Here is a 22,942-nt window from a genome sequence, read left to right as displayed (position 1 = left end):
TCCTTCCTATAATTGGGCGACCAAAATTGTACACCGTACTCCAGATTTGGTCTCACCAATGCCTTGTACAATTTTAACATTACATCCCAGCTTCTATACTCAATGCTCTGATTTATAAAGGCTAGCATACCAAAAGCTTTCTTTACCACCCTATCTATATGAGATTCCACCTTCAAGGAACTATGGACGGTTATTCCCAGATCCCTCTGTTCAACTGTATTCTTCAATTCCCTACCATTTATCATGTACGTCCTATTTTGATTTGTCCTGCCAAGGTGTAGCACCTCACATTTATCAGCATTAAACTCCATCTGCCATCTTTCAGCCTATTTTTCCAAATGGCCTAAATCACTCTGTAGACTTTGGAAATCCTCTTCATTATCCACAACACCCCCTATCTTGGCAGTCTGAAGAAGGGTTTCGGCCCGAAACGTCGCCTATTTCCTTCGCTCCATAGATGCTGCTGCACCCGCTGAGTTCCTCCAGCAATTTTGTGTACCCCCTATCTTGGTATCATCTGCATAGTTACTAATCCAATTTACCACCCCTTCATCCAGATCATTGATGTACATGACAAACAACAAAGGACCCAACACAGATCCCTGAGGCACCCCACTAGTCACCTGCCTCCATCCCGACAAACAGCCATCCACCATTACCCTCTGGCTTCTCCCATTCAGCCACTGCTGAATCCATCTTGCTATTCCTGCATTTATACCCAACAGTTTAACCTTCTTAACCAACCTTCCATGAGGAACCTTGTCAAAGGCCTTACTAAAGTCCATATAGACAACATCCACTGCTTTACCCTCGTCAATTTCCCTAGTAACCTCTTCAAAAAATTCAAGATTAGTCAAACATGACCTTCCAGGCACAAATCCATGTTGACTGTACCTAATCAGACCCTGTTTATCCAGATGCTTATATATATTATCTCTAAGTATCTTTTCCATTAATTTGCCCACCACTGAAGTCAAACTAACAGGTCTATAATTGCTAGGTTTACTCTTAGAACCCTTTTTAAACAATGGAACAACATGCGCAGTACGCCAATCCTCGGGGACTATTCCCGTTTCTAATGACATTTGAAATATTTCTGTCATAGCCCCGGCTATTTCTACACTAACTTCCCTCAATGTCCTAGGGAATATCCTGTCAGGTCCTGGAGACTTATCCACATTTATATTTTTCAAAAGTGACAGTACTTCTTTCACTTTGAAACTCATAGTATCCATAACTACTCTACTCGTTTCCCTTACCTCACATAATTCAATATCCTTCTCCTTGGTGAATACCGAAGAAACAAAATTGTTCAATATCTCCCCCATCTCTTTTGGCTCTGCAGATAGCTGCCCACTCTGTTTCTCCAATGGACCAATTTTATCCCTCGTTATCCTTTTGCTATTAATATAGCTGTAGAAACCCTTTGGATTTACTTTCACCTTACTTGCCAAAGCAACCTCATATCTTCTTTTAGCTTTTCTAATTTCTTTCTTAAGATTCTTTTTACATTCCTTATACTCCACATGTATCTACGAGGAGGAGGTGAGGAGCACCTTCAGGGGACTTAAGAGGAATAAAGCCCCCGGCCCAGATAACATCAGCCCCTCCGTTCTCCACCACTGCGCTGTGGAACTGGCAGGGGTTTTTACCAACATCTTCAACACCTCCCTCTGTCAAAGCTCAGTACCCAACTGCTTCAAAGAATCTATTATCATCCCGGTTCCCAAGACCAAGACCATCTCCAGCCTCAATGACTACAGACCCATTGCCTTGACATCGGCAGTCATGAAATAATTTGAGCGCATCATACTCAATCACCTGAAAACTGTCACCACTCCACTCATGGACCCATACCAATTCGCCTACAGAGCCAACAGGTCAGTTGAGGACACCGTCAACTTAGCAACTCATCACATCCTGAACCACCTTGAGTCCGCAAACACATATGCCCGCAACCTGTTCATGGATTTCAGCTCGGCATTCAATACAATAAACCCGGCTATACTGTTTAATAAATTACTGGACATGAACATTGATCCATGCATTTGTTACTGGATTCACAGCTTTCTCTGGAACAGGAAACAGAGGGTGAGGATCAACAATAATACATCCTCCCCTCTGTTCCTCAGTACAGGCACACCCCAAGGCTGTGTTCTTTCACCCTGGCTTTTCTCTCTTTACACAAACCAGCTCACATCCCACCACAGCTCTGTCAACTTGTACAAATACGCGGACGACTCAACAATCATAGGTTTCATCACCAATAACCAAGAAACTGAATACCGTGCACAGATCAACCAAGCAGTGACCTGGTGCACAGACCATGACCTCTCACTCAATTCATCAAAAACAAAAGAACTCATCATCGACCTCAGACGCCAGCCACCCCCCAAAACTCCTGTGCTCATCAACGGTGAATCCATCATCATCACTGACACTTTCAAACTCCTTGGCACCCACATCAGCAACAATCTCAAATGGAGGATAAACGCAGACCACATTTATGGAAAAGCCCAGCAAAGACTTTTCCATCTTCGGCAGCTTAGGAAGTTCAGAGTAAGGCCTCATCTGATGCTCTGCTTCTATACAGCCATTATTGAAAGCATCCTCACTTCATCTATCACAGTCTGGTTCGGCAGCCTCGACTCACTCTCCCGGAAGAAACTACAACGCATTATAAACAGAGCTTCCAAAATTATTGGCTTACCCCTTCCATCACTTGAATCACTCTACCATAAACGGACACTTCACAAAGCCCGCAAGATCATCACTGACCCCACTCACCCTGCACACTATGCCTTTCAGCTACTGCCCTCTGGGAGGCGTTACAGGTCAATTGCCTCCAAAACAACCCGTTTCAAAAACAGTTTCATTCCTACCGCAATTAACTTTTTAAACTCCGTACGGTGAGGAAATACGAATAAGCATGGCCCTTATGTATTATGAAATGTGTCTGTTTGTATGTATATCTACGTTACGAGTTGAATGTTTGATGAAATGTTGGAACCTGTATCGAGCTGTACTGAGAACAAATTCCACCAGCCTGGCTGTGTGGTCATTAAAAAAATACAATACAATACAATACATGCACCTCATTTACTTCATGCTGCCTATAATTATTGTAGATCTCCCTCTTTTTCCGAACAAGATGTCCAATTTCCCTTGAAAACCAGGGCTCTTTCCAATTTTTACTGTTTCCTTTCAACCGAACAGGAACATTAAGATTCTGTACTCTTAAATTTTCCCCTTTAAATGTCCACCATCTCTCTTCTACATCTTTCCCATAAAACAAAATGTCCCAGTCCACTCCTTTTAAATCATCTCGCATCTCATCAAAGTTAGCCTTTCTCCAATCAAAAGTCTCAACCCTAGGTCCAGTTCTGACCTTCTCCATAATTATATTGAAACTAATGGTATTGTGATCACTGGACCCGAAGTGCTCCCCAACGCATACCTCCGCCACCTGTCCCGTCTCATTTCCTAACAGGAGGTCCAGCACTGCCCCTCCTCTAGTAGGTACCTCTATGTATTGCTGCAAAAAACTATCCTGCACACATTTTACAAACTCCAAACCATCCAGCCCATTTACAGAATGTGTTTCCCAGTCTATGTGTGGAAAGTTGAAATCTCCCACACTCACTACCTTGTGCTTACTACTAATATCTGCTATCTCCTTACATATTTGCTCTTCCAATTCTCGTTCCCCATTTGGCGGTCTATAATACACCCCTATAAGTGTTGCTACACCTTTCCCACTTCTCAGTTCCACCCAAATAGCCTCCCTAGATGAGCCCTCCAATCTATCCTGCCAAAGCACTGCTGTAATATCTTCCCTGACTAGCAATGCAACACCTCCACCTCTTGCCCCTCCAATTCTATCACACCTGAAGCAACGAAATCCTGGAATATTTAGTTTCCAATCACAGCCCTCCTGCAACCATGTTTCACTGATCGCCACAACATCATACTTCCAGGTGTCTATCCAGACTCTAAGCTCATCCACCTTTCTTACAGTGCTCCTAGCATTAAAATATGCACATTTAAGAAACCCCCCGTCTCTTCTTCTCTGTTTATTTCCTTTTTTTTCTTTCTCCTCTTGTGTTCGAGTGCTTCCCTTTTCTGCTTCCTGTCTCCCATTCTGTCTACTAGCTTTCTCTATTTGAGTCCCTCGCCCCAACCATTCTAGTTTAAAGTCTCCCCAGTGGCCTTTGCAAATTTCCCCGCCAGGATATTGGTCCCCCTCGGGTTCACGTGCAACCCATCCTTTCTGTACAGGTCCCACCTTCCTCAAAAGAAGTCCCAATGATCCAGAAACTTGAATCCCTGCCCTCTGCACCAGTCTTTCAGCCACGCATTTATCCTCCACCTCGCTCCATTCCTACTCTCACTGTCGCGTGGTACAGGCAGTAATCCTGAGATTGTTACCTTTTTGGTCCTTTTCCTTAACTCTCCTCCCAACTCCCTAAATCCTCCCTTCAGGACCTCTTCACATTTTTTACCTATGTCATTTGTACCAATATGTACCACGACCTCAGGCTCCTCTCCCTCTGATTTCAGGATATCTTGGATGCGTTGAGACACGTCCGAGACCTTGGCACCAGGGAGGCAGACCACCATCCTGGTCTCCCGACTGCGTCCACAGAATCGCCTATCCGACCCCCTAACAATAGAGTCCCCAATTAGTATTGCCCTCTTCTTTTTTTCCCTACCTTTCGGAGCAACAGGACTGGTCTCTGTGCTGGAGGCCCGTCCGCTGTCGCTACCCCCGGGTAGGCTGTCACCCCCATCCGTACTCAAACAGGAGTACTTATTTGCAAGGTGTACCGACATTGGAGTACTCACTCGTTCCTGCCTCTGCCCCTTGCCCTTCCTTAGCGTGACCCACATGTCTCTCTCCCGTGGTTTTGGAGTGACCACCTCCCTATAACTCCCCTCTATGACCTCGTCACTCTCCCTGACCAGACAGAGGTCATCGAGCTGCTGCTCCAGGAACCTAATACGGTCCCTTAGGAGCCCCATCTCTTTGCACCTGGTGCAGATGTGGACGTCTGGAGGGCCATCCGACACCATGACCTCCCACATCTGACATCCAGAACAGTACACTGCTCTGACTGTCATTCTCTCGCCTTACCCTGGATCCGATACCAGTATAATACAATAGAAACTGCTGGGAGAAATCAGCAGGTATCTGACACAAACAGCTGCTCCCTCTTGCCCTTTAAACTGCACCTTTATTATATAAACAAAAAGCACTGTACCTTTAGCCCACTGCACCTTTACTAAAGCACGGTACCTTTAACCAGAAAGCAGAAATGCTAACCTAAGGTTGCACCCAATCAGCTGCTTCCTCTAGTCTGCTTCCGCCAATCAGCGGCTTCCACCAGAACCCTCCCTATGGAGTGTGGAACGTAACAGATTTCGGTAAAAGCCCTGACCCTCCTCCACTCGCTCCAACGGTCCCGGGCCTCTGTGAAAACAAGCCCCGCGCCCGATTTAAGTACTCACCGCCCTGACCCTCCTCCACTTTCTCCAACGGTCCCGGGCCTCTGTGAAAACAAGCCCCGCGCCCGATTTAAGTACTCACCGCCCTGACCCTCCTCCACTGTCTCCAACGGTCCCGGGCCTCTGTATGTATCGTTAGCTTTTAGAAATGTTTGAATGGTGCACTGACTGGCTGACATTTTTAAATTTCGTTGTACATGGTTCATGTTACAATGACAATAAAGAAACTATTCTATTCTATTCTAAGTCACACTTGTAGGATGTTACCTCTATGCCTCTTCCTGTCCTCACAGATGTTTGTGAATTGCTAACTTTTTGATCCACGTTGAGGGAGAATAATTTTGCCCAAATGTCACATTTGTGCTGGAGCCTGCAAAAGACAATCCCTGTAAACAATAGCTGAGAATTCCTGAAGAAAATGGTCAGAAGTTAAAATATTTTTTTTCTTTTGGTTTTAATTTTCTGTTGAACTAGATTTTCATTCATTAATTAACATATTATTATTGTTGAGAGGTACTCACTGTTTGATAACGACACAAGAATCATCCAGGTGACACAATCTGTTGCTTTCCAAAGGGCTGCTGGAAAGTGAGGCTGGCGTGGGTATTATTAGGGGAATGGGTAGCTAATGTGGTAACAGGTAAATAGTCCAGTTGAGAGGAAAGAGTTTGAAATGGAGCACCAGAGTTTTCATTAAGGTAAGAGAAAGTGGGCAAAGGGGGCACTTTGAGGGCGGTTGGGTAAAAGGAACAAAAGCGACAGGTAGTGGAACAACAGCATTGGAACGAGATAGGATGGCTATAAAAGTGGCAGATGTGGTGTCCGCACACTTTGAACTGACGGACGGACATTCCACCAGAGAACTTGGGAGCACGGTGACTTCATTCTTTTTTTTGCAACTAAAATAAAACAAAGTGAATTAAATTAGTAATGCTGATGTTCAGACTTACAATACAGCTAGAACCATAAGAAGTCTATAAGACCATAACACATAGGAGCAAAAATAGACCATTCGGCCCATCAAGTTAACTCCACCATTCAATCATAACTGATCTGTTTTTCTTTCTCAACCCCATTCTGCCTTCTCCCCCAACCTTTGACACCCTTACTAATCAAAAACCTATAAATCTCCTCTTTTAAAATACTTAATGTCTTGGCCTCCTCAGCGATCTGTAGCAATGAATTCCACAGATTCACCACCCTCTGGCTAAAGAAAATCAATATATTTTCAAGTGTCCCTAATAGGATCTGCATTTATTGCCTATTTTCAATTGCCCTTGAGAAAGCGATGGTGGACTACCATCTTGAACCATCGCAGTTCTTCTGGTAAAGATCCTCACACAGCAGTGTCCATTGCTGGGACACTTCAGGATGTGAATTTGCTGTGGCCTGATGCCAGACAGCAGAAATCCTCCCTCAAGGAGGTTTATTTAAATGCCACAATAAAACCAGAAAATGCTGGAAATATTCAGCCGATCAGGCTACATCTGTAGGAAGAGAAATTGAGCAGATTTTAGGTCAAAGACCCTTCATTGGAAGTGGAAGGAAAAGTTAATTTAGCTGCAGGAAGGGTGGAAGGCAAATATTTCTCACAGGGTAAAACCGGGAATTCACTCATTGATTGAATAACATTTCTGTATTTAAATAATACAGATTGGCCAATACATTACGTTGTCTCAAGTTCTTATTTTACAAGGCAATCTTACCTCGATAGCTGGTGACCGAACAGGACAGTAAATTTTCTCCAACATTCCTTTATCAAATGGATTCCTTTCATGTTTATATGTCCTCATAATCTGTCAGCAAGAACATCATATTGATCAGTCAATGGGCAATAGAGAATAGGTGCAGGAGTAGGCCATTTGCCCCTACAAGCCAGCGCCACCATCCACTGTGATCATGGCTGATTAACCACACAATCAGTACCCCGTTCCTGCCTTCTCCCCATACCCCTTGACTCCGCTTTCTTTAACAGCTCTATCTAACTCTCACTTGAAACCATCCAGAGAATTGGCCTCCACTGCCTTCTGAAGCAGAGATTTCCACAGATTCACAACTCTTAGGATGAAAACCACAGATGCACAACTCTCTGGGTGAAAATCAGGTAATATCAGCAAAGTATAAAATAAATATATTCAGTGGGTGTTTCCAGTTGTTATTTCAGAGTTCCAGCACTGCAGTATTTTGATTTTACACCAAGTGACTTGACTCCAGTCCCTGTGGACTTTTCTTCCCCACCCTGCACTCACAGCCCATCCCCACCCACAGCCCATCCCCCACCCTACACCCACAGCCCATCCCCCACCCTGCACCCACAGCCCATCCCCCACCCTGCACCCACAGCCCACCCCCCAGGCTCACATGGTAATTTATCACAACTGCATTGAAACAGCCCAGAACCAAATTGAACATCGTAACAGAACAGGAAACTCAGTAAGTCAGAGGCCATGAGCTTTACCATGTCACATCAGGACCAGATTTAATTTGTTTCTTTGTACTAGGAGCCTCTTGTGACCGGTTCTTCCAGAGGGCACTCACAACAACCACGATAAAATATTTTGATCAATTAGTCTTACATTTCAAATTCATTGATTAAAGGTCAATGAGCATATACTAGGGTTTGAGTGAAGTGTTTAATGACTTCAACAACTCAACTGATTTAAAATGGCTAATCTATGCTTTATGGCAGGTAGCAAGACAAGGAATCACCACACCACTAAATCCAAAAGGTGATTCAGAAAACTCCTTTGCCATAACAGCAGTTAGTATTTTGAACAATAATCAAGGCAAATGACACGAATGGCTTCAAGGGAAGCCAGAGAAATACATGTCATGGGATGAATAAATAAGGGTGGGGAGAGGCTCGTGTGAACCCTAAACACAGACTAATTAGGTTAAATCCCTGTTTCTGTGTTTAAATAAAGTGAAAATTAAATTACAACTGTTATCTTTACTTTTACCTGCTCATATGTGTTCATTCCAGCTGCAGTGAGGTATCTGAAAAGCGAAAGAGACTTTCTGTGTTTAAATAACGGCACAGAAGCAAGAAGTGAAATTGTTGCAAGAATAAAACTGTAAAACATTATTAAGGAAAATATAATTTCTTGCAATCAACATTAAAAGAGACAAGTAAATTGTTTAATGAATCTTCAGCCAAGAAATGGGTCATCACTGTTATGTGGGAGGAGGAGAAACTTGTTCCCTATTCCTGAATATGTCCAACATTATATTCAGGAATATTATTACACTTCCTTCTCTGCCTTGCACAACTGAACACAATCTGGTTACTTCACTGATCAATTTACCATCTAAAGCTCTAGAAACATATGCATTGGGGCTTAGAGCAACTGCAGCATTACAGAAATTAATCTTGTTGCACTCTAGATAATTAAGATTTATGTTTTGGAAAAATGCACCATGGAATTCCAAGAGGTCTACTTAATTGTAATTTTTTAATTGTAATTGTAATTAATTTATTAGCCAAGTGTGTAAACAGACAAGGAATTTGATTTGCCAACAGTCATACAAAAAAGCAACAGGATACATCATATCCATATCCTTATATCTATAAAACTCTGATCTTGGATGTGGGTGTGTGTGGGAGGTGTGTGTGGGAGGGGTGTGTGCATGCGTGTGTGTGTGTGTGTGTGTGTATTTATTTGTTTGTGTGTGATCACATCTACTTGAAAAAACGACGCGTGAACGGGAATATTTTGACATATTCTGGTAGAGATTTACCCCCTGGAGTAAAAAATCGGCTTACCTGAAAATGTTGTGCTTTATTTCTTGAATTATTAATTCAAATGTTCACAAAATCGATCAAACTTTGAATTAAAAACGCTTGTCTTTTTTCGCTGACGACGCGACAATGGATCTGCCTGCCGTCTGCTCGCACTGCGACTGACTTCACCTCCCACCCCTCCCCCCCCCCCGTTGTTTAAAACACACCCGTCTACGGAAGACATTTGCCCGCCTGTGCCTCGACTCGGGCCCTCGAGCTTTGGCGACGCACGCCCGCACCTCGGCTTCGGTTTCCTGAGAATTCCCGTGAGCTTTGGTCGACGCAGGCTCGCGCCGTCGAGGAAAGAGATTTAAAAGTTTTTCCCCACCCCCACATAATACAAAAACTAAAGGTACACTAATAACACACAAGTAAACACAGTAAACACAAACCAAAATAGCAAAAGAAAAAAAGACGAGAGGCTATTGGCACGGTTGCCCTGTATGGTGCCAGCATTGTAACCTAACGTGAGGGCTGTCTTTAATCTGGGTGTTTATGGGGTGAAATTATGCAGGATCCATCACTAATCTCAATAGGCTACTTCTGTATTGCTTAATTATCTGTAATGCTGGAGTCTAATTTATTAAGCAATTTGCAATGTGGGATATACTGTGCTCATAACTACTTTCAAATGCCAGTAAAAGGATGCGTAGTGAACTTGGGTAGAAATGTTGAATTAGGATTCTTCACTAGGAAAATTGTGCAGAAGAAACTGGCCTTATTGCCCGGGATGGTTAAATAAACATGTCTAAATCAGTCATAGGCCATAGATTAAAAAGTAAGAAAACTGGGAGGCTGCTGAAATTTTGGATGATTTGATTGTGTTTTTAATCAAACTGTATATTTTCTCTTTTGCTCCATCTGATGTACTCATTTGGTATGATTTACCTGGATAGTTTGTCAACAACATTTTTCATTCTATCTTGGTACACACTAATAATAACCAAATACCAATACAGAACAACTAGAAACTGCAACTCACCAATAAAATGTTGTAGAATGTTACCTCTATGCCTCTTCCTGTCCTCACAGATGTTTGTGAATTGCTAACTTTTTGATCCACGTTGAGGGAGAATCATTTTGCCCAAATGTCACATTTGTGCTGGAGCCTGCAAAAGACAATCCCTGTAAACAATAGCTGACAATTCCTGAAGAAAATGGTCAGAAGTTAAAATATTTTTTTTCTTTTGGTTTTAATTTTCTGTTGAACTAGATTTTCATTCATTAATTAACATATTATTATTGTTGAGAGGTACTCACTGTTTGATCACGACACAAGAATCATCCAGGTGACACAATCTGTTGCGTTCCAAAGGGCTGCTGGAAAGTGAGGCTGGCGTGGGTATTATCAGGGGAATGGGTAGCTAATGTGGTAACAGGTAAATAGTCCAGTTGAGAGGAAAGAGTTTGAAATGGAGCACCAGAGTTTTCATTAAGGTAAGAGAAAGTGGGCAAGGGGGGCACTTTGAGGGCGGTTGGGTAAAGTAGGAACAAAAGCGACAGGTAGTGGAACAACAGCATTGGAACGAGATAGGATGGCCATAAAAGTGGCAGATGTGGTGTCCGCACACTTTGAACTGACGGACGGACATTCCACCAGAGAACTTGGGAGCACGGTGACTTCATTCTTTTTTTTGCAACTAAAATAAAACAAAGTGAATTAAAATAGTAATGCTGATGTTCAGACTTACAATACAGCTAGAACCATAAGAAGTCTATAAGACCATAACACATAGGAGCAATAATAGACCATTCGGCCCATCAAGCTAACTCCACCATTCAATCATAACTGATCTGTTTTTCTTTCTCAACCCCATTCTGCCTTCTCCCCCAACCTTTGACACCCTTACTAATCAAAAACCTATAAATTCAATTCAATTCAATTCAATTCAATTCAATTCAATTTATTGTCATTTGGACCCCTTGAGGTCCAAACAAAATGCCGTTTCTGCAGCCATACATTACAAACAAATAGACCCGAGACACAACATAATTTACATAAACATCCATCACATCGCTGTGATGGAAGGCCAAAAAACTTTTCTCTCCACTGCACTCCCCCCCCCCCCCCCGATGTCAGAGTCAAAGTCAAAGTCAAGCCCCGGCGGGCGATGGCGAATTGTCCCGTGGCCATTAAGCCACGTCGGGTGATGCAAGGTCGCACACCGGGTCTTGGTGTTAGAGCCCCCGGCGCGCGCTCGCAAACTCCCGCGGCCATTCCAAGCCGCGCGGGGCGGTGATGTAGGCCCCGCTCCAGGAGCTCTTCAACCCCGCAACTCGGGCGGGAGAAGTCGCCGCTGCGGAAGCCCCGAAAAGCGGTCTCCCTCCAGGGACCCGTGGGCTCCCGGTGCCGCCGTCCGCCAAACCCGCAGTTGCAGCCACCGAATCTCCGGGGGTCGGGTCGCAGCAGCATCCACCACAGCTCCACCCGCTCTGGACTCGGCCAGCTCCGCGACGGTGAGGTGAGTTCGGCACCAGAGTCCCCGGTTTTCCTGTTGGAGGCCGCTCCTCGTTGCAGCCCCGACGACAACGGAGACCCGACAAAGAAAAGGTCGGGTCTCCCGTGCAGGGAGAGATTTAAAAGTTTCCCCCTCCCCCCCACACCACCCCCACCCCCCCACACACATACCCCAACAAAAAATAACAAAAACTACATAAAAACATAGACATAAAATAATAAAAACGCAGACGGACTGCAGAGGCCGCTGCTGACGAGAGCCGCGCCGCCTACCGGATTCTATAAATCTCCTCTTTTAAAATACTTAATGTCTTGGCCTCCTCAGCGATCTGTAGCAATGAATTCCACAGATTCACCTCCCTCTGGCTAAAGAAAATCAATATATTTTTCAAGTGTCCCTAATAGGATCTGCATTTATTGCCTATTTTCAATTGCCCTTGAGAAAGTGATGGTGGACTACCATCTTGAACCATCGCAGTTCTTCTGGTAAAGATCCTCACACAGCAGTGTCCATTGCTGGGACACTTCAGGATGTGAATTTGCTGTGGCCTGATGCCAGACAGCAGAAATCCTCCCTCAAGGAGGTTTATTTAAATGCCACAATAAAACCAGAAAATGCTGGAAATACTCAGCCGATCAGGCTACATCTGTAGGAAGAGAAATTGAGTTAAGATTTTAGGTCAAAGACCCTTCATTGGAACTGGAAGGAAAAGCTAATTTAGCTGCAGGATGGGTGGAAGGCAAATATTTCTCACAGGGTAAAACCGGGAATTCACTCGTTGATTGAATAACATTTCTGTATTTAAATAATACAGATTGGCCAATACATTACGTTGTCTCAAGTTCTTATTTTACAAGGCAATCTTACCTCGATAGCTGGTGACCGAACAACAGGACAGTAAAGTTTCTCCAACATTCCTTATCAAATGGATTCCTTTCATGTTTATATGTCCTCATAATCTGTCAGCAAGAACATCATATTGATCAGTCAATGGACAATAGAGAATAGGTGCAGGAGTAGGCCATTTGCCCCAACAAGCCAGCGCCACCATCCACTGTGATCATGACTGATTAACCACACAATCAGTATCCCGTTCCTGCCTTCTCCCCGTACCCCTTGACTCCGCTTTCTTTAACAGCTCTATCTAACTCTCACTTGAAACCATCCCGAGAATTGGCCTCCACTGCCTTCTGAAGCAGAGATTTCCACAGATTCACAACTCTCTGGATGAAAACCACAGATGCACAACTCTCTGGGTGAAAATCAGGTAATATCAGCAAAGTATAAAATAAATATATTCAGTGGGCGTTTCCAGTTGTTATTTCAGAGTTCCAGCACTGCAGTATTTTAATTTTACACCAAGTGACTTGACTCCAGTCCCTGTGGACTTTTCTTCCCCACCCTGCACCCACAGCCCATCCCCCACCCACAGCCCATCCCCCACCCTACACCCACAGCCCATCCCCCACCCTGCACCCACAGCCCATCCCCCACCCTGCACCCACAGCCCACCCCCCACCCTGCACCCACAGCCCATCCCCCACCCTGCACCCACAGCCCATCCCCCAGGCTCACATGGTAATTCATCACAACTGCATTGAAACAGCCCAGAACCAAATTGAACATCGTAACATAACCGGAAACTCAGTAAGTCAGAGGCCATGAGCTTTACCATGTCACATCAGGACCAGATTTAATTTGTTTCTTTGTACTAGGAGCCTCTTGTGACCGGTTCTTCCAGAGGGCAATCTCACAACAACCACGATAAAATATTTTGATCAATTAGTCTTACATTTCAAATTCATTGATTAAAGGTCAATGAGCATATACTAGGGTTTGAGTGAAGTGTTTAATGACTTCAACAACTCAACTGATTTAAAATGGCTAATCTATGCTTTATGGCAGGTAGCAAGACAAGGAATCACAACACCACTAAATCCAAAAGGTGATTCAGAAAACTCATTTGCCATAACAGCAGTTAGTATTTTGAACAATAATTAAGGCAAATGACACGAATGGCTTCAAGGGAAGCCAGAGAAATACATGTCATGGGATGAATAAATAAGGATGGGGAGAGGCTCGTGTGAACCCTAAACACAGACTAATTAGGTTAAATCCCTGTTTCTGTGTTTAAATAAAGTGAAAATTAAATTACAACTGTTATCTTTACTTTTACCTGCTCATATGTGTTCATTCCAGCTGCAATGAGGTATCTGAAAAGCGAAAGAGAAAAATAACGGCACAGAAGCAAGAAGTGAAATTGTTGCAAGAATAAAACTGCAAAACATTATTAAGGAAAATATAATTTCTTGCAATCAACATTAAAAGAGACAAGTAAATTGTTTAATGAATCTTCAGCCAAGAAATGGGTCATCACTGTTATGTGGGAGGAGGAGAAACTTGTTCCCTATTCCTGAATATGTCCAACATTATATTCAGGAATATTATTACACTTCCTTCTCTGCCTTGCACAACTGAACACAATCTGGTTACTTCACTGATCAATTTACCATCTAAAGCTCTAGAAACATATGCATTGGGGCTTAGAGCAACTGCAACATTCCAGAAATTAATCTTGTTGCACTCTAGATAATTAAGATTTATGTTTTGGAAAAATGCACCATGGAATTCCAAGAGGTCTACTTAATTGTAATTTTTTAATTGTAATTGTAATTAATTTATTAGCCAAGTGTGTAAACAGACAAGGAATTTGATTTGCCAACAGTCATACAAAAAAGCAACAGGATACATCATATCCATATCCTTATATCTATAAAACTCTGATCTTGGATGTGGGTGTGTGTGGGAGGTGTGTGTGTGTGGGAGGTGTGTGTGGGAGGTGTGTGTGGGAGGGGTGTGTGCATGCGTGTGTGTGTGTGTGTGTGTGTATTTATTTGTTTGTGTGTGATCACATCTACTTGAAAAAACGACGCGTGAACGGGAATATTTTGACATATTCTGGTAGAGATTTACCCCCTGGAGTAAAAAATCGGCTTACCTGAAAATGTTGTGCTTTATTTCTTGAATTATTCATTCAAATGTTCACAAAATCGATCAAACTTTGAATTAAAAACGCTTGTCTTTTTTCGCTGACGACGCGACAATGGATCTGCCTGCCGTCTGCTCGCACTGCGACTGACTTCACCTCCCACCCCTCCTCCCCCCCCCCCCCGTTGTTTAAAACACACCCGTCTACGGAAGACATTTGCCCGCCTGTGCCTCGACTCGGGCCCTCGAGCTTTGGCGACGCACGCTCGCACCTCGGCTTCCGTTTCCTGAGAATTCCCGTGAGCTTTGGTCGACGCAGGCTCGCGCCGTCGAGGAAAGAGATTTAAAAGTTTTTCCCCACCCCCACATAATACAAAAACTAAAGGTACACTAATAACACACAAGTAAACACAGTAAACACAGACCAAAATAGCAAAAGAAAAAAAGACGAGAGGCTATTGGCACGGTTGCCCTGTATGGTGCCAGCATTGTAACCTAACGTGAGGGCTGTCTTTAATCTGGGTGTTTATGGGGTGAAATTATGCAGGATCCATCACTAATCTCAATAGGCTACTTCTGTATTGCTTAATTATCTGTAATGCTGGAGTCTAATTTATTAAGCAATTTGCAATGTGGGATATACTGTGCTCATAACTACTTTCAAATGCCAGTAAAAGGATGCGTAGTGAACTTGGGTAGAAATGTTGAATAAGGATTCTTCACTAGGAAAATTGTGCAGAAGAAACTGGCCTTATTGCCCGGGATGGTTAAATAAACATGTCTAAATCAGTCATAGGCCATAGATTAAAAAGTAAGAAAACTGGGAGGCTGCTGAAATTTTGGATGATTTGATTGTGTTTTTAATCAAACTGTATATTTTCTCTTTTGCTCCATCTGATGTACTCATTTGGTATGATTTACCTGGATAGTTTGTCAACAACATTTTTCATTCTATCTTGGTACACACTAATAATAACCAAATACCAATACAGAACAACTAGAAACTGCAACTCACCAATAAAATGTTGTAGGATGTTACCTCTATGCCTCTTCCTGTCCTCACAGATGTTTGTGAATTGCTAACTTTTTGATCCACGTTGAGGGAGAATCATTTTGCCCAAATGTCACATTTGTGCTGGAGCCTGCAAAAGACAATCCCTGTAAACAATAGCTGACAATTCCTGAAGAAAATGGTCAGAAGTTAAAATATTTTTTTTCTTTTGGTTTTAATTTTCTGTTGAACTAGATTTTCATTCATTAATTAACATATTATTATTGTTGAGAGGTACTCACTGTTTGATCACGACACAAGAATCATCCAGGTGACACAATCTGTTGCTTTCCAAAGGGCTGCTGGAAAGTGAGGCTGGCGTGGGTATTATTAGGGGAATGGGTAGCTAATGTGGTAACAGGTAAATAGGCCAGTTGAGAGGAAAGAGTTTGAAATGGAGCACCAGAGTTTTCATTAAGGTAAGAGAAAGTGGGCAAGGGGGGCACTTTGAGGGCGGTTGGGTAAAGTAGGAACAAAAGCGACAGGTAGTGGAACAACAGCATTGGAACGAGATAGGATGGCTATAAAAGTGGCAGATGTGGTGTCCGCACACTTTGAACTGACGGACGGACATTCCACCAGAGAACTTGGGAGCACGGTGACTTCATTCTTTTTTTTGCAACTAAAATAAAACAAAGTGAATTAAAATAGTAATGCTGATGTTCAGACTTACAATACAGCTAGAACCATAAGAAGTCTATAAGACCATAACACATAGGAGCAATAATAGACCATTCGGCCCATCAAGCTAACTCCACCATTCAATCATAACTGATCTGTTTTTCTTTCTCAACCCCATTCTGCCTTCTCCCCCAACCTTTGACACCCTTACTAATCAAAAACCTATAAATCTCCTCTTTTAAAATACTTAATGTCTTGGCCTCCTCAGCGATCTGTAGCAATGAATTCCACAGATTCACCTCCCTCTGGCTAAAGAAAATCAATATATTTTTCAAGTGTCCCTAATAGGATCTGCATTTATTGCCTATTTTCAATTGCCCTTGAGAAAGTGATGGTGGACTACCATCTTGAACCATCGCAGTTCTTCTGGTAAAGATCCTCACACAGCAGTGTCCATTGCTGGGACACTTCAGGATGTGAATTTGCTGTGGCCTGATGCCAGACAGCAGAAATCCTCCCTCAAGGAGGTTTATTTAAATGCCACAATAAAACCAGAAAATGCTGGAAATACTCAGCCGATCAGGCTACATCTGTAGGAAGAGAAATTGAGTTAAGATTTTAGGTCAAAGACCCTTCATTGGAACTGGAAGGAAAAGCTAATTTAGCTGCAGGATGGGTGGAAGGCAAATATTTCTCACAGGGTAAAACCGGGAATTCACTCGTTGATTGAATAACATTTCTGTATTTAAATAATACAGATTGGCCAATACATTACGTTGGCTCAAGTTCTTATTTTACAAGGCAATCTTACCTCGATAGCTGGTGACCGAACAACAGGACAGTAAAGTTTCTCCAACATTCCTTATCAAATGGATTCCTTTCATGTTTATATGTCCTCATAATCTGTCAGCAAGAACATCATATTGATCAGTCAATGGACAATAGAGAATAGGTGCAGGAGTAGGCCATTTGCCCCTACAAGCCAGCGCCACCATCCACTGTGATCATGACTGATTAACCACACAATCAGTACCCCGTTCCTGCCTTCTCCCCATACCCCTTGACTCCGCTTTCTTTAACAGCTCTATCTAACTCTCACTTGAAACCATCCAGAGAATTGGCCTCCACTGCCTTCTGAAGCAGAGATTTCCACAGATTCACAACTCTTAGGATGAAAACCACAGATGCACAACTCTCTGGGTGAAAATCAGGTAATATCAGCAAAGTATAAAATAAATATATTCAGTGGGTGTTTCCAGTTGTTATTTCAGAGTTCCAGCACTGCAGTATTTTAATTTTACACCAAGTGACTTGACTCCAGTCCCTGTGGACTTTTCTTCCCCACCCTGCACCCACAGCCCATCCCCCACCCACAGCCCATCCCCCACCCTACACCCACAGCCCATCCCCCACCCTGCACCCACAGCCCATCCCCCACCCTGCACCCACAGCCCACCCCCCAGGCTCACATGGTAATTTATCACAACTGCATTGAAACAGCCCAGAACCAAATTGAACATCGTAACATAACCGGAAACTCAGTAAGTCAGAGGCCATGAGCTTTACCATGTCACATCAGGACCAGATTTAATTTGTTTCTTTGTACTAGGAGCCTCTTGTGACCGGTTCTTCCAGAGGGCAATCTCACAACAACCACGATAAAATATTTTGATCAATTAGTCTTACATTTCAAATTCATTGATTAAAGGTCAATGAGCATATACTAGGGTTTGAGTGAAGTGTTTAATGACTTCAACAACTCAACTGATTTAAAATGGCTAATCTATGCTTTATGGCAGGTAGCAAGACAAGGAATCACCACACCACTAAATCCAAAAGGTGATTCAGAAAACTCCTTTGCCATAACAGCAGTTAGTATTTTGAACAATAATTAAGGCAAATGACACGAATGGCTTCAAGGGAAGCCAGAGAAATACATGTCATGGGATGAATAAATAAGGGTGGGGAGAGGCTCGTGTGAACCCTAAACACAGACTAATTAGGTTAAATCCCTGTTTCTGTGTTTAAATAAAGTGAAAATTAAATTACAACTGTTATCTTTACTTTTACCTGCTCATATGTGTTCATTCCAGCTGCAATGAGGTATCTGAAAAGCGAAAGAGACTTTCTGTGTTTAAATAACGGCACAGAAGCAAGAAGTGAAATTGTTGCAAGAATAAAACTGCAAAACATTATTAAGGAAAATATAATTTCTTGCAATCAACATTAAAAGAGACAAGTAAATTGTTTAATGAATCTTCAGCCAAGAAATGGGTCATCACTGTTATGTGGGAGGAGGAGAAACTTGTTCCCTATTCCTGAATATGTCCAACATTATATTCAGGAATATTATTACACTTCCTTCTCTGCCTTGCACAACTGAACACAATCTGGTTACTTCACTGATCAATTTACCATCTAAAGCTCTAGAAAAATATGCATTGGGGCTTAGAGCAACTGCAACATTCCAGAAATTAATCTTGTTGCACTCTAGATAATTAAGATTTATGTTTTGGAAAAATGCACCATGGAATTCCAAGAGGTCTACTTTGATCATCCAACAGCTCAACCAGCACAATGCACCACAAAAAATCTCCCTGCTCATGACCTAAACGTAATTCGAATGAATTTGGGAAATTCTGGGAAAGATTTAATAGGAATGTGAGGGGTTTTTTATTTACACATAGAGTGGTGGGTATATGGAACAGGTGCCAAAGGCGGTAGTTGAGGCAAACACTACAACCACATTTGGACAGGTACATGGATAGAAAAGGTTTAGAGGGACATGGGTCACATGTGGGCAGTTGGGATTAGGGTAGATGGGGCACCTTGGTTGGCAAATTGGATCAAAAGGACTGTGTCCATGCTGTATGACTCTGACGAACAGAACACAACTGTGTGATTCTGGACTGTGCTATCTCCAACTAATTCATTCACAACAACTCAGCATCGTTGGCTTGGCTAGCATGTATTGCTCATCTATAGCTACCCTCAAACTGGCTGACATGGTCAGGGAACCCATAATAGGCAAGTGGAAACATTTACTTAACAAGGCCCTGTTCTGAACTGAGAGAAACGATCATCTTCAGTCGCTTTTTCAGACCAAGTATTGCCCGAGGACATTTGTCTATAACTCTTTGTGGCAGCCTTGTTACAGAAAAACAGATGCCCAAAATATTGCCCATGGACACTGTATATACTTTACCCACTGCTCTCCTAGCAGGCACTCAATGAACTGCAGTGACCTTACATAACTCCGAACAATCAATCAAGGAGAATTCCTCAAACAATGGATCACATTTGTTCTCGATTTACCTCTGCACACACATCACAGCTGTAGCAGTGTCGACATCTTGGGGGACGGTAGACCTTACAGATATGGCACCACTTGCTGGTAAATATGACGCCATTGATGATCACCTCTGGGGCAACCAGAATCCCACTGTCGTCGCCACGATCTGAAACAAAAGGGAATTGAATTGTGAAGATGGAGGTCCATTAACTTGTGGTGACTTTTCACAAACTACCTATACTGGGTAGGTGGTGGAAATGTCGTTTGCGGGCATTTTTAAAACATGATCACCATTCTGTATGCTTCAAAGCAGTTATGGAAAAGTTTATTTTCAGGTTAAGCTAAATTGGAGAATGCTGATTTCAATAGTGCAAGTGAGCCCTCAGCAAAAGTAGATTGGGAGCAAATGTCTGCGGGTAAAACAATATCTGACAAGTGGGAGTCTTTTAAAAGAGAGTTAGTGTTTAGGGACACTGGTTCCTGTTTCACTCAAACAACAAATGCCTTGCACTCCCACTCTCAGTGAAGGGGGCGCCGTCGAGTGTGGCATCCCTGCCAGCGGCTGTTATTCCTTACACCCTTTTCTTTATTTTTAGTGTGTTAATAGTGTTTGTTTTGGAGGTCTAATCTTTTATATGTGGGGGGCGAGGGGGCAGGGAAGGGGGAAACTTTTTTTCTCATTCCCTACCTGGTCGGAGATGCGACTCTTCTCTGAGCCGCATCTTCGCCCCTTCCTCGCGGCCTACCAACGAGCCTGGAGCGGCGTTTCCTGCCGGGACTTCAGCGGCGGCACAGCGCTGAAGCGCCATCAGAGAGCAGGCGATGCCTTACCTGGGTCGGCGTGCAGTGGGCTGCGGAGTGCTGAGCCCGCCGACTCCAACATCGCGGAGCTGCGGTCAGTGGAGCGTCCAGCTGCGGGGCGGCGCTGAACTTTAAACACCGCGGAGCCTGGGATCTCTCGCCGAGATCCAACCAGTGCGGCCTGTGGACTTTGGGAGCCGCAGTCTCCGGGGAGGAAGCGGCCGTTCCAGATGCTCCAAGCCGCTGAGAGGGTTCTGCCGACGCTGGAGTTCCATCATCCGGTGAGAGGGCCTGAAGCATAGGCTGCTGTAGTGGCAACTGCGGAGGCCTCAAATAGGCCCAACCATGGGTGAACAGGGGTTAGGACTGGACTTTGTGCCTTCCCTCATAGTGGGAACCAATGTGGGGGCATGTTTTTATGTTTATAAGGTGGTTGCACGTAAGGTCATCGGGTCAAAGTGCGTGACGCACGAGCAGCTCAATCCATGTGGAGGACATGGCAGCTTCCGGCACACACTGTTAACACACGGAACGCGTACTTTCTTACCTGTTAAAAAACACCAAAATTGTCATTTTTGTGCTATAAATATTTGTGGGTGCTGTCATTGAAAGTGGGAAGGTCTGCTCTGAACCCGAGCACCAAGGTGCAAGCGGCCGAAGGAGCACATCCCTTGGGACAGCCCCCACTCTCCCCCCCCCCGGGGTCAGCTCTGTCCGGCCACGGCTGCCCTCCACCCCGTCTCCGTATGTGGGCCGCACTGTCACGGGGCCGGGGCTGAGCGCCCACACACGGGGCTTCCAGTCAAGTCTTCAGGGTTTTCGCTAAACACTGGGATTTTTGCCACATTACCAGCAGCCCTGAATACACGCAGTCCAACGGCCTGGCTGAACTCGCAGTAAGAAGTGCCAAAATGTTAATGGACCGATCACACAGGGCCGGCTCTGATGTCTATCACTACTTGCTGAACCTGCGGAACATCTCCCGTGATCAGATTCTGGGATCCCCAGCCCAGCGCCTCATGTCAAGGCAGACACGCAGTACTCTACCTATGGCCAAGCAGATGCTACAGCTACTAGTTCGTGCGCCGGCAGCATTTCAATCCAAGCTCCAACAAGACCGAGATACTCAGAAGAAACATTATGACAAGACCAGCGTGCCACTACCGCCACTTACCAAAGGGGAAGTGTTCCATAGGTTATGACCGTCTGGGTATCGTTCTGGGGTCCACTGAGGAGCCACTCTCCTACCTGGTCAGTGTTGACAATGGCATCTACAAATGCACCCGGCAGTGCCTCCGTCTGGTTAACGAGCCAGTGCCTCCACGTCAATACCCTGACCAACCGTCCGTGCCTCCTTCACGGTCTAACGAGATATCTCCCATGGTTCCACGGCCACTGCCTGGCTCGCGTCCGATTGCCTCACCGCTCCAGTCACTACCACTACAGTCCCCGCTTTTGCCTGCAACCTTCTCCTGTTCAATCTCCAGTCAAGGAAGAAGACGGCTACTACCATACACATGCAGGATGTGTTTGCAAGCCAAATCCGAAAATTGGAAAATTCACTATCTCTGAACTGTGTACGACTTGCTTTATTTTACGTGCTAGCACGATGTATAAGTGCACTCACCCGATATTGCAGTTTTACAATATATTCCGCCAAGTGTTTTTTAAATTATGCATTGGTTCTTTAAGAGGAAGGATGCAGGTTAACCATATTAATCTATGCCTATATAATCTCCACTACACATAATATGCATGTGACACATTCCACCATATAATCCAGTCCAGGTTTTGGGCATCATGAGTACTGTACTTTTGTCCGCCTGTCGTTATGCCACGGCAGTTAGTACTTGAGCTGATGTGATGAGCACTGCTGTGTGTAATGTTCTCTCTTTATAATTTTAATAAAAGACTAATGGTTCACTACAGACTTTGTAATGGATTACTTACTAACATTTACCTCTGGCAATAATTCCTGGATTCATACACAGACACAGAGCGTAGCTGCTCACAGTAAAGATCAAAAATAGAGATTGCAGGATAGGCACTGCTATTGTAACATTCCTTATCAGCCAAACGCACCTGGAAAAGTTGAAAATTATATCTTAGATATTTATAACACCAATATGAGACCTTTAAGGGCCTGTCCCACCAGCATGCGGCGAGCGCGACCTAACGTGGTCGCTTGAGCCGTAGGCTTCACGGGGCCGGTCCCACTTCGATCGCCGGAGCCATATGGAGTTGTGCGGGGCTGGTCCGGCCATCGCGCGGGGCTCCAGAAAACTGACCGTCCAAACCAAAGATCTTTGGTCCAAACATGCCTGGCGGCCCACAGCCACATTGAGGCCGTATGCAGCGTCTTGACGGCGTACGCCTATCGCGTAGCGATGCGCGATGATGTCACTGCCCGGCGTGCCGTTGCGTGATGACGTAAACGCCCGACG

At 44.1% G+C, this 22,942-nt stretch overlaps 1 long non-coding RNA gene across 1 annotated transcript; it reads right to left on the bottom strand.

Moving 5' to 3' along the window:
- Nucleotides 1-10,834: 10,834 nt before the first annotated feature.
- LOC116969965 lies at nt 10,835-14,046 on the bottom strand. Its single transcript, XR_004410973.1, has 3 exons — nt 13,922-14,046; nt 12,613-12,704; nt 10,835-10,926 (listed from the first exon to the last, which is right to left on the bottom strand). It is a non-coding gene; the product is annotated as an uncharacterized LOC116969965 (long non-coding RNA).
- Nucleotides 14,047-22,942: the final 8,896 nt, after the last annotated feature.

This window comes from Amblyraja radiata, unplaced genomic scaffold (assembly GCF_010909765.2).
Source record: "Amblyraja radiata isolate CabotCenter1 unplaced genomic scaffold, sAmbRad1.1.pri scaffold_443_ctg1, whole genome shotgun sequence".
In the NCBI taxonomy this organism is placed as follows: Eukaryota; Metazoa; Chordata; class Chondrichthyes; order Rajiformes; family Rajidae; genus Amblyraja; species Amblyraja radiata.
Note: the sequence above shows the minus strand (reverse complement) of the source record. Positions and strands in the feature narration are given on the sequence as shown.